This window comes from Rutidosis leptorrhynchoides, chromosome 4 (assembly GCF_046630445.1).
Source record: "Rutidosis leptorrhynchoides isolate AG116_Rl617_1_P2 chromosome 4, CSIRO_AGI_Rlap_v1, whole genome shotgun sequence".
NCBI classification, from domain to species: domain Eukaryota; kingdom Viridiplantae; phylum Streptophyta; class Magnoliopsida; order Asterales; family Asteraceae; genus Rutidosis; species Rutidosis leptorrhynchoides.
Genome location: NC_092336.1, coordinates 935,430 through 948,092, shown reverse-complemented (window position 1 = coordinate 948,092; position 12,663 = coordinate 935,430).

Sequence of the window (12,663 nt, the reverse complement as noted above, 5' to 3'; positions counted from 1 at the left end):
CTAATACTATAGCTAACACTTATAACCTACTACTTATAATATAACACATAAAAACATTTTGGGATATGTATTAGAGATGTATAGATCTTCGAACTTTTTGACGAATGGTTTCTACGAAACTCTAGGCGGAAGGGTTTGGATTTTTCGATTTAAAGGATCCTGTAGCTCAAGCCCCTAGACCTGAAATGACCATTCGTAGGGAAAGGGGTGATTGGAAGCTTATCTAATATTGAAAGTATCCTAAAATAGAAACACTCTTAAAATAGAAACTTTCTAGTTATAGAAACTTACTAAAATAAGAAACCTACTAAAAGTGAAAACTTTCTAAACATAGAAGCTTACTAGGAATGGAAACTTAGTAAAATGAACTTTACTTAAAACACTTTTATACTTAAACACTTACTTAAACTTGGGCAAAAACACTTACTACTCTTAAATGTCAATAGGTTGACTTTCTGTTCGTTCCAAATTTCTATTCCGAGGAATAATCGTCATCTCTCTACTTACTAAGGTGAACTCATAGCCCCACTCTTTATTGCTAGCAAACTTAATTACTTTTATTGGGGTGAGACACATGCTGTTTTTACATTTTACACTTTAGACACAAGTACCAACTGCTAAAACTATGCTATACCCGGCTATGTCAGACTAAGTCCCTACAGTGATATTTTTAATTGCTCGTTGATTGCATGCTTAATTATTGGGGGTAGGCCTATCGGGAGTAACGTCCCCGATACATTTGACTAAGTCTTTGTATTACTTAATAATGAAATTAAACCGACAAGTACAAACTACAACTTGTCTTGGGGCAAACTTGAACATTTAGTCTAAATATCACGCACTGGCATAACTTTTTGATCCTGCGGGAGATCAACTTTACAAACTTAATCTTGTGGTCTAAAAACAACAATAACTACTTTTGTTAAACCTATGATTTCACTCAACCTTTTTGGTTGACACTTTAGCATGTTTGTCTCAGGTGCTGATTGATTCAAGCTTACTTACTTACTGCTTATGTGATGCTACTTGGACTTAGGAACAAGAGATATCGCATTTACTATTCTTGCATTTGAAACACTTACTTTATTGTAATTTCAATTCTTGTAACGACATTTAATTTTCCGCTGCGTACTCTCAATAAAGTTTGATTTTATCATGTAGTATTATTCTCGTATATTATAATATGTTGGTTTATTTGATATTAGTAATGTTTCTTCCAGACCCTATCTGGAGGACGTTACAGAAACCGGCACTCCATGTCTTGCAACAACCTCCTTCATATATAATTTAGACATTGTTTTCGATGATGAAGCTTCTCTTATTGCTAAAAATAATGCACTCTTAGTCAATCTATCAACAATAACCCAAATGGCATCATGTTGTCGAGGGGTCTTAGGCAACTTAGTCACTAAATCCATTGTGATAAGCTCCCATTTCCATAACGGTACCTCTAGTGGTTGAAGTTTACCATGTGGCATTTGGTGATCGGCTTTTACCTAGAGGCAAGTGAGACACTTATGAACATACTTAACTATATCTCTCTTCATTCCCAGCAACCAATAATCTTTCCTTAGGTCCCTATACATTTTCGTAGCACCTGGGTGAATCGAATACTTAGATTTGTGAGCTAAGTCAAGGAGCTAACTTCTAACGCCACTTTGTAAAGGTACCCAAATTCTTCCATATCTAAGCCTTAGACCACGAGAATCCACCATAAAATCATTAACTTGCCCTTTGATCCTTTCTTTCCTCACGTTTTTGGGGGTTAATTCTTCATCTTGTGTTGTTCGGATACTATCGAATATTTGGGGTGATATTACCATGACTAAACTCGTTACCTTAATTGGTTGGTGGCTCGACTTCCTACTAAGAGCATCCGCCACCACATTCGCCTTCCCGGGGTGGTACAAAATTTCACAATCGTAATCTTTCACCAAGTCGAGCCCTCTCCTTTGCCTATAATTTAAATCTCTTTGGTCGAACATGTACTTTAAGTTTTTATGATCGGTATAGATGGAGAACTTTACACCATAAAGATAATGACTCCATATCTTCAAGGCAAAAACCACGGCCGTTAATTCTAGATCATGTGTGGGATAACGCTTTTCACGTATTTTCAATTGTCGAGAAGCATAAGCTGTGACTTTCCCTCTTTGCATTAGGACACATCCCAAACCTTTCTTAGAAGCATCACAATAAACTGTCATATTCTCATTCCCTTCCGATAATACTAGTATAGGAGCTTGAACAAGTTTCTCTTTAAGGAGTCGAAATGCTTGTTCTTGCTTTTCTTCCCATTTCCATTGCACGTTCTTACGGGTTAACTTTGTGAGTGGGGTGGCTATTCTAGAAAAATATTGTATGAACCGTCGATAATACCCCGTTAAGCCTAGAAAACTTCTAACTTCAGTGGGATTCATAGGCCGTTCCCATCTCATAATCGCTTCAATCTTCGACGGATCAACACAAATACCCTTCTTATTAATGACATGTCCTAAAAATTGAACTTCATGATGCCAAAACTCACACTTAGAGAACTTAGTGAACAACTTTTATTTCCATAACGTTTCTAACACTTGTCATAAATGCACCGCATGCTCCTCTTCCCCTTAGAATATACTAAAATATCGTCAATGAATAAAATTACAAACCTATCGAGCATCGGTCGACACATTCTATTCATTAAATCCATAAACGCAGCTGGAGCATTAGTTAACCCAAAAGGCATTACCACGAATTCATAATGACCATACCTAGTGCGAAAAGCCATTTTAGGGATATCCTCTTCCTTCACCTTTAATTGATGATAACCCGACCTTAGATCTATCTTTGAAAAGAAGCATGCACCTTGTAATTGATCAAACAAGTCATCTATTATCGACAATGGATATTTATTCTTAATAGTGACTTTATTCAATTCATGATAATCGATACACATTCTCATTGTTCCATCCTTCTTTTTAACAAACAAAACCGGAGCTCCCCAAGGTGAGCTACTAGGTCATATAAAACCTTTATCTATCAAATCTTGTAGTTGAGTCATCATTTCCCTCATTTTCGACGTAGCTAGTCGATATGGTGCTTTGGCAAATGGCGTAGCTCCGGGAATCAATTCTATTCGAAACTCTACTTCTCGTTTGGGAGGAACACCGGGAAATTCATCCGGAAACACATCCGGAAACTCACTAACTACCGGTACATCATTTATCCCAAAAACCTTCTTTGAATCATCAATCACATGCGCCAGAAACGCGCAGCACCCATGAGACAAAAATCGTTTGGCTCTAGCATACGTACATATAGGAATAACACGTCTAGTCCGTTCCCCATAAATCCAAATAACCTTCCCACTTGGTGCTTGAACTAATACAATTTTCTTTCGACATAATATTATTCCTTCATTGTCATCTAGTTAATCCATACCTACAATTACTTGAAATTCTCCCATATGCATGGGTATTAAATCTATAACAAACTTCTCATCATCCAAAATAATTTTACATCCCTTAATGATACTATGTACCATAACGGTTTTATTGTCGGCTATCTCTACCTATAGAGGATGCTCTAACATACTTGGGGTCATGTCAAAATGTTTATAAAAAGAATAAGAAACAAACGACCGCGTAGCACCGGAATCAAACAAAACATGTGCAGGTAAAGAGTTTAAAATAAAGGTACCTGACACCACATTTTGGGATTCCTTCGCTTCGAGAGCGGTAATCTGATGAGCTCGGGCTCTTGGTCGGCTATCATTTGTCTTTGGTTCCGTTTTAACCTCTTTCTTAACACCACCACTTGCTAAATCCTTTTTATACTCCGGGCATTCAGCTCGAAAGAGACCCTTTTCAAAATAGTAATAACATTGTTTTCCTTTCTTAGGACATTCGGCGACTCTATGACCCGGTTTCCCACATGAGTAACAATCGGTAGTACCCGCTTTACACTCGCCCGTATGATTTTTACCACACATATTACACGTTTTTACTTCTTTACCACCACCCTTCCCCGGTGTGAAACCCCCTTTTGACCTTTGAGGGGAGTCGGAATTAAACTTACTTTTCTTCGGGCTCATATTTTGCATCGACTTTGAATCTTGATCCAGCTTTCGTTTAAATGCGGCTTTCTTCTTAAGTTCATGTTCCCTCACAAGAGCCATGTTCATCATTTCGACTAAGGTCTTATACGTACCCTTATCAATAAACTCACTTATTTCGGGATTTAACTTCTCATGATAGTGATCCATCATTAACTTAGGACTTGAAATAAAATCAGGGCAAAAACGAGACTTATCATTAAACTCGGCATTGAACTCGGTTACGGATTTACTCCCATGTTCAATATTCTTGAATTCGGACTTTAACCTACTAACTTCGGCGGGTGGAGCAAATTGATCCATAAACATTTCACGAAATTTTTCCCATAAAAAACTCGTTGCCACATTCCGTCCATGTGACTTAACTATAAAATTCCACCATTCATAACCACTACCCTTCATTTGGTGCGCAGCGTAAATTACCTTAAGTGTTCAGGACATTCGCACAACATGAAAGTTTCTTTTATCTTGTCGATCCACCTTTGACTAACAATTGGATCAAATTTACCATGAAATTCCGGTGGATGACAATTTGCAAAATTTTTGAATTCAAAACGCTCATCTTTCTTTTTCGGGACTTTTACTTCCTCTCATCTCACCCCACTTCCCCATTCTCCTCTTAACACGGGATTATTCGTCATGAGAGTCTTTAATTTTTCATCTAATTGCTCATTAATTAACTTCTTTATCTTTTCTAGAAGAGTTAGGGTGTATCGCACCAAGGCTTGCCCTATATGCCCCGAAAGATCATTTGCCATTGTAATTTCATCAGATTCAGATTGCGAGTCCTCGATGGACTCCCTTGACGGGGTGTGGATGTACTCATCATCTTCGTCATTGCTTCTATTAGGAGATACAATAGCCATTCTGAAATAATACGTCCAACCCATTAGTTCAAACACATATATCAACAATTGAACATAACTTAAGTGACCGAAAGAATTCCTAACTCATTTCACCATGACTATGGTAGATGCTCATGCGTATTATAATGATGTAATGGCGATGGTCGGTCGTCATTACACCATTCTATTACACACTTGATCATTTATGACTCATGGTTATTGAGAATTAAACTCTTCATTCAAATCATTCACAATCTTAGTACTACAATTTAGGTCTCGTCAATAAACTCTTTCCTATGGAGCATGGCATAACCCTTTAGACTTATCTATCATGTAAGTCCTAAATCGCTTATCTCCTATCAATGATGGTTTAAGCCAAGATAATCCCTATAGTGGATTATCCAAGTCCCTTAAACCATAGCTCTGATACCAACTTTTAACGCTCTTAAAATGATAAAAAAAAATTTTAAAACAAAGGTGACCACCCAGCCCAGTGATATGCCACGGCGCGGAAAGTCTGGGCACGGCGCGGCCATGCAAAGGATTCCAGACCAGTTTTACACTTCTCCTGTTTTCAGAATACGCCTAAGGGCGCGGCGCGGCGAAGGGGCTCGTGGCGCGGCCATGTGCTGTCGCTGGTACTGAGCTTTAACTTGCTTTAAAAATCACAATTCTACCATTTCTTTCTCACCCAACACCATTTTTCACAACATCATTCATAAACAAACTTAGTTAAACAGTTTTATACGTCGTCAAACATTACGAAAATCATTTATTCATGAACAATACGTTTACACATCTTAAACATAACATTTGGTCCCAAATCTCAAAAGAAACATAGTTTATGAGTACAAAGCTCTTAGCGTCGATAAGTGGTATCAATAGAGCTAGATTCAAAATAGGGACTTGCACTACCACTTACTATATGACCGATGTTCCGCTATCCTCAAATAGGCTCCTTACCTTCATGGTGTCCTTTCGTTCCTATTAAAACATAAACACAACATGGGGGTAAGCTTTCATGCTTAGTGAGTTATAGGTGAATAAAAGAACACATATCATTGAGCATAAGCAATGCATCACTTGACCTTTTCAACCCGAAGGTTGCTTACTTACTATCGGATCCGACTCCATTTCTTGCCATAGACATAACTTACTAAGGTCAATCCTAGTAATTGTGTCTAAGCTTAACATGACCATAGGCATACACATATGCCTAAGCTAACCTTAATCATAATGCATACATACATAGAAACCTAAAGTGTCTAAGCTAGGTCATACCATAGACAGGATCATTAAGCAAGCTTAATGATCTTGCCTAAGCTAATCATCAACCATAGATACAATTATTAGGCATGCCTAGTAATCCTATCTAAGCTATCCATCTAGTGCACTTAGTCGTTGCCCTCTTGCACGGATGCAATCCGGAAACACTAAGCCACTCTTGACCCGCCCAATTTACCCCCTATAAACTCACCTTGGTTAAACGAGATTCCTTGGTCACTTGGAGTTCCCTTGTCTTGATTAGAACCTTATTCTTAGTGTTTAAGAACCCTTATTGTGCTCAAATGAAGAAGGAATTGAAGATTTGCAACTTGCTACAATGATTAATGCACTCTAAACTACTTGAATTTTCACTTGCATGCACCTAAAATTTTCCAATTGAGATTTTCTCCTCCCTTCTTGGTGCTAGTCGACACACACACACAACACACAATAATTTCTGCACTTTTTTTGCATCTGATGGTTATTTCTAGCCTTTTAACAATTTTTAATTCAATTATCTTTGCATAATTGCACTTTCTACCCTCCCCACCAAAACCATATTATGGGAGGTCCTTAAACTAACTTTGCATCTCTAGTCCCTTTTTTACTTAACTAACAAATCTTAAATATTATCCATTTATTATACAAAATAATGCCAACAATATATATATATATATATATATATATATATATATATATATATATATATATATATATATATATATATATATATATATATATATATATATATATATATATATATATATATATATATATATTAAATTACATAATAGTTACCTTAGTTATTTGGGATGTTACACACTATGGTGTGATTGCCAGTTATAATTGCAATTATAATTTAAAGCAATTATGTCTAAGCAAAAATGACTTGCGTTGTCACCTAATGTTACTAAATCTAAACAGGATAAAGTAGGATTAAATTCGACATTGATAACCAAAAATAAGGGTATGAATGGGAAATTGGTTTTTCCTTAGTTTTAATTCTAAAGGTTCGGGCTGCTAATGGTAACTAACTGATTATAGCACACAATTGTGTACAAACGACCTGAGTGGACTGGCTTTAAAATGGTGTAAAATAAAAATGGTTTAAAAATCCTAAAGTGTTTCTTTATCATTAATGTTACCTAAAGTACAACAACGGGATCCCATTTTTATCATTTGTCTTCCATGAGCATTCATATACTTAAAATTTATAGGCCAAGGTCAATAAGGTCAAATGCATCTAATAAATCACCTAACACTATCATACCTCACCGGCCAAGTCCAAAAACTCCAAGTTGATTCTTAATTACTACGTTACTCTCATGGGTAAACATCTCAATTATGTAACATCCCGCCTTTTTCCGTTTACTTTTCCTTTTAACTATTTAAAGTCCGTTATATGATTATGACATCCCTCATTAATACGCGTTTTAAAATATCTCGTTTAGGTAATTCACGCACCCGCAACCGAACTAGAGGGACCATTGTTTCCAAGAGAGCAAAGAGGTGACTAGGTCAACTAGTCAACCCTTCACTCTCATCCATTCATTTATTTCCTTTTCTTTTTCCATTTTCTCTAATACTTTCACCAAATCTCTCAAACACCACTTCAAGGATTCATCATCCAAATCAAATCGAGCAAGCATCCATCTAAACAAATTGAATATTCGGAATCCTCTCATCTTCCTCTTCGATTCCATACCGATTTCATCAAGTTTGGGTAACTTTCTAAAATCACTAGATTTTGTGTTCTTGATGTTTTTAACTTATAAAGTTGTTAATTAGTGTCTATGGCTCAATTCTAACATCAATAAATGATTTATATGTTCGACTTTGTTATTTGAAGTAACTAGCATGAACATAAACTTTGGTATGTTTGATTTGGTAATTTGGTTGCTTAAATGTTGTTGTTATGGTAAAGTGCAAGTATTAAATGTGTTACTAGTAGCACTAGCTTCAATTTGATGTGTAATTTGTTTTAGAAAACTTCATAAACTTGATTATTGGTTTTGGTGGATTTGGGTTAGGGTTTGATGAACTTGAAATGAACTTTTGATGCTTTGAATGACATGAAATGTTATTTGTAAGTGTTAGGTTGTATTGTATGCTTGATCACCTTCGAAACGGAATATCATTCATGTAAATTGGTTGCCGAATCATCGAATTTCATTTATGAACTTGAGTGCATTTAATGAGGAGCTTTGAATGTGATTTTAGTTGTTGTAAAAGTAAATGTGATGGATGAAATGTGTTTAGTTGTTTTCCTTGTCAAAATACCTTTCCGATGATATAAGATACATACTTTGGTTGTTTGCGAGTCATAAATGGTGATTGGTTGAAGTTAGGTTCGTGCATAAAACTTAAAAACTGCCAGAATTCTCTGCACAGGTAATGGCGCGGCGCGCCATATACCCGCGCGGCGCGCCAAAGTGGTCTGTCCAACTTTGTCGATTTTTGAATAATGTTTGCTATGCTACGCACCTCCGATTCACATGTAACTTGTTCTAACATGCTCATACATGATTAATAAACTCAGAAAAATAGTTCGGGACCCGACCCGAACGTGTTGACTTTTTCGTTGACTTTGACCGACCAAAGTTTGACTTTTTGTCAAACTTAACCAAATGATTATGCAACCTTCCTAACTTGTTTCTATACTTGTATCTTGCATGAAACTTGACAATTTGATTTCACATGCTACATAATCGAGTCGTAACGAGCCATAGGACTAATTGAACATCTTTGACCTATCGTGTTTACCGTTATTGATACGACCTATTTGTTTAGGTCAAGACTATCACTATCCTTCGCACACGTTATTTTGTGAAGTACTTTTCGTACGTGCACTCAAGGTGAGATCATAGTCCCATCTTTCAAACAACTTTTATGCTTTAAACTATGGGATGAGAAACATATACGTATCATACTTTTATCCATTGAACACAAGTACGAAAACGAACATTCCACGTACGGGTTTGAACAAAAATCCTCAATTCAATTATCATTAGTTACACTTGCAGGGTGTAAACGTGAACTTATATTATGTGATCACATGGGCTTGACGAGCCTCATTCGGACGGTTCGCTACCGTTAGCGGATGAAATATATTTTCGGGTCTAGTGTATGTTCTAACACTACACAAAGGGTGCAAAACAGTTAAGTTTGATAATTGGGTGCCCGCGAAACAAATAACAACTTTGGAATGCAAATGATTTTGATAATCATATTATATTAAATCTTGTGGTTCAAATGCAACGTTTAATAAAACACCTATGATTTCACCAACGTTTTCGTTGACAGTTTTCTATATGTTTTCTCAGGTCCTTGAAAGCTACTTGATACACGCTTCCGCACTCTTTTTGATACTTGCTTGGATGTCGAGTATACATGCATAGTTGGAGCGTCTTTTGACAACTTTAAATTGTGTCGCATAGTTTTCATTCGTACGTTAAACATTGTAATGTAACTAGTCTTTGAACTACATTTGTAAACTTGAAACATCCTTTTACTTATGAAATAGATGCGACATATTTTGGTCAAACGTCATGATAAAGACTTATGACCAAGCAACGGGACCGAAGTAGTCGGCGCCGTCAAACATGATTTGGTCGGGTCGCTACAGATGGTATCAGAGCGTTGGTTGTAGGGATTTAGAGTTCATTGGTGTCAACCCCAAGTCATAGGGTACATTGGTGAGTCTAGACTACAACCGTCATATAGACTTGAAGTAGGAATTACTTGACTACTTGTGCATTATACTCGAACTCGTCTATCACATCAAATTCTTATTCAATCTTAATCTCACGTTACTTAATTTAATTGACGCGCCACCTTGACTATATGAATTAGTGTCGAATGCACATATGAATTAGGGTAATATAATTTCCAGGATTATATTACGGTGACTCATATGAACATTCCGACATTATGACATAAAGAATTTAAGGCGAGTCAAGGAAAATTTTTCTCTATCCTTATTCCATATCATGGTTAGTATTATTAAGAATACTAATCAACGGTATTCTTGTGTTTTGAAGGAACAATGCCTCCTCGTCGTGTGCCACGCCATGAGACTCCCGAACAAGCTCTACAAAGAATGATAGCCACCGTCGTGGAAGCGGCCATGGCCGTTCACTCCTCCAACAATAACAACAACCACAACAACAACAACAACAACAATGGAGCCGGTAACTCAAACGAAGGGTGCTCCTACAAATCCTTCATGGGGTGCAAACCTCACACTTTTGATGGAACCGGGGGACCGGTCGTGCTCACCCGATGGTTTGAGCAAACGGAAGCCGTCTTTAGCATAAGCGGTTGTCGAGACCAAGACAAGGTCAAATACTCCACTCACACCTTCGCCGGTGTCGCTCTTACATGGTGGAATATTTATGTACAATCGGTGGGTACCGATGAAGCTCACGCCCTCTCTTGGGCCGATTTAAGGGAAAAGATGGTCATCGAATATTTCCCTCGCGAAGAAACCCGAAAGCTCGAACAAGAGCTAAGAACCTTAGAGGCGGTCGGAAACGATCTCAAGACCTATAATCAACGATTCGCCGAACTATCCTTGATGTGTCCCAACCTCGTGAACCCCGAATCTCAAAGGGTCGAACTTTATATGTATGGTCTTCCAAAGAGCATCAAACAAGGGGTGATGTTATCCAAACCCGCTAACTTACAACAAGCATTGAACATGGCCCGCCAATTGATCGAAACGGTTGACGAAATCGTAGTTCCGGCACCTAAGGCCGAGGATAAATCGGGCGGCAACAAAAGAAAGTGGGAACCCTCCCAATCAAGCAACAACAACTTCACTAAGAAGCCTTACACCTCCGACGCCAAGAAAAGTTATGGCGGAAATAAACCCTTTTGCAACAAATGCCACAAGCACCACTATGGTGAATGTAGCAATCTATTTTGCCACCGGTGCCAAAGGGGTGGTCATGTGGCCAACGATTGTAGAAGTGCCGCCCCCGTCACTCAAAAGGTGCCCAATGCACCAAAACCGGGTACTTGTTATGAATGTGGCCAAACGGGACATTTTAGAAATGCATGTCCGAGGAAGAAAGCCAACCCCAACACACGCGGCCGAGCTTTCAACATTAACACCGAGGAAGCCCGAGATGACAATGAATTAGTCACGGGTACGTTTCTCCTCAACAACACTTATGTTACTTGTTTATTCGATTCGGGTGCCGATAAGAGTTTTGTATCCAAGACTTTGACTCATTCTTTAAACACTCCACCACTTCCACTAAATACCACTTATACCATTGAAGTGGCCAACGGGAAACTATTGAGTGCCGACACATATTACCGGGGGTGTACGTTAAACATTTTGGGTAATGAGTTTGAAATTGACTTGATACCCATGGAACTAGGAAGCTTCGATGTATTAATCGGTATGAATTGGCTAGCCAAAACGAAATCTCACATCCTTTGTGATATTAACGCAATCCGAATTCCTATCGAGAATGGTGAACCTTTGATCGTCTATGGCGATAAGAGTTGCACCGGACTCAACCTCGTTTCGTGTATTAAAGTTAGAAAACTACTCCGTAAGGGTTGTTTTGCGATCCTTGCTCACGTTAAGAAAGTCGAGTCCGATGAGAAGCACATCGATGATGTGCCAATTGTTAGTGACTATTCCGATGTATTTACCGACGAATTGCCGGACCTTCCACCTCATCGACCGGTTGAATTCCAAATCGATCTTATTCCGGGAGCCGCACCCGTAGCACGTGCACCATATAGACTCGCTCCATCCGAAATGCAAGAATTGCAAAGTCAAATCCAAGAACTACTTGATCATGGTTTTATCCAACCTAGCCATTCACCTTGGGGCGCTCCGATTTTGTTTGTTAAAAAGAAAGATGGATCCCTACGAATGTGCATTGATTATCGTAAACTAAACAAATTGACGGTTAAAAACCGATATCCTCTTCCTCGCATCGATGACCTCTTTGATCAACTACAAGGGTCTTGTGTATATTCAAAAACCGATCTCCGCTCGGGTTATCATCAATTAAGGGTTAAGGGGGAAGATGTCTCCAAAACCGCTTTCCGAACTCGTTATGGTAGTTATGAATTTCTTGTAATGCCATTTGGTCACACTAACGCACCGGCGGTGTTCATGGATCTTATGAACTGCGTGTGCAAACCGTATCTTGACAAATTCGTTATCGTGTTCATCGATGATATTTTGGTTTATTCTAAAAGCGAAGAAGAACACGAGGAACACCTTCGGCTCGTGCTTGAACTTTTAAGACAAGAACGACTCTATGCCAAATTCTCCAAGTGTGAATTTTGGTTGAAGGAAGTTCAATTTCTTGGTCATGTTGTAAGTGACCAAGGTATTAAAGTCGATCCAACAAAAATCGAAGCCATTAGTAAATGGGAGACTCCCACTACTCCTACTCACATTCGTCAATTCTTGGGTCTCGCCGGATA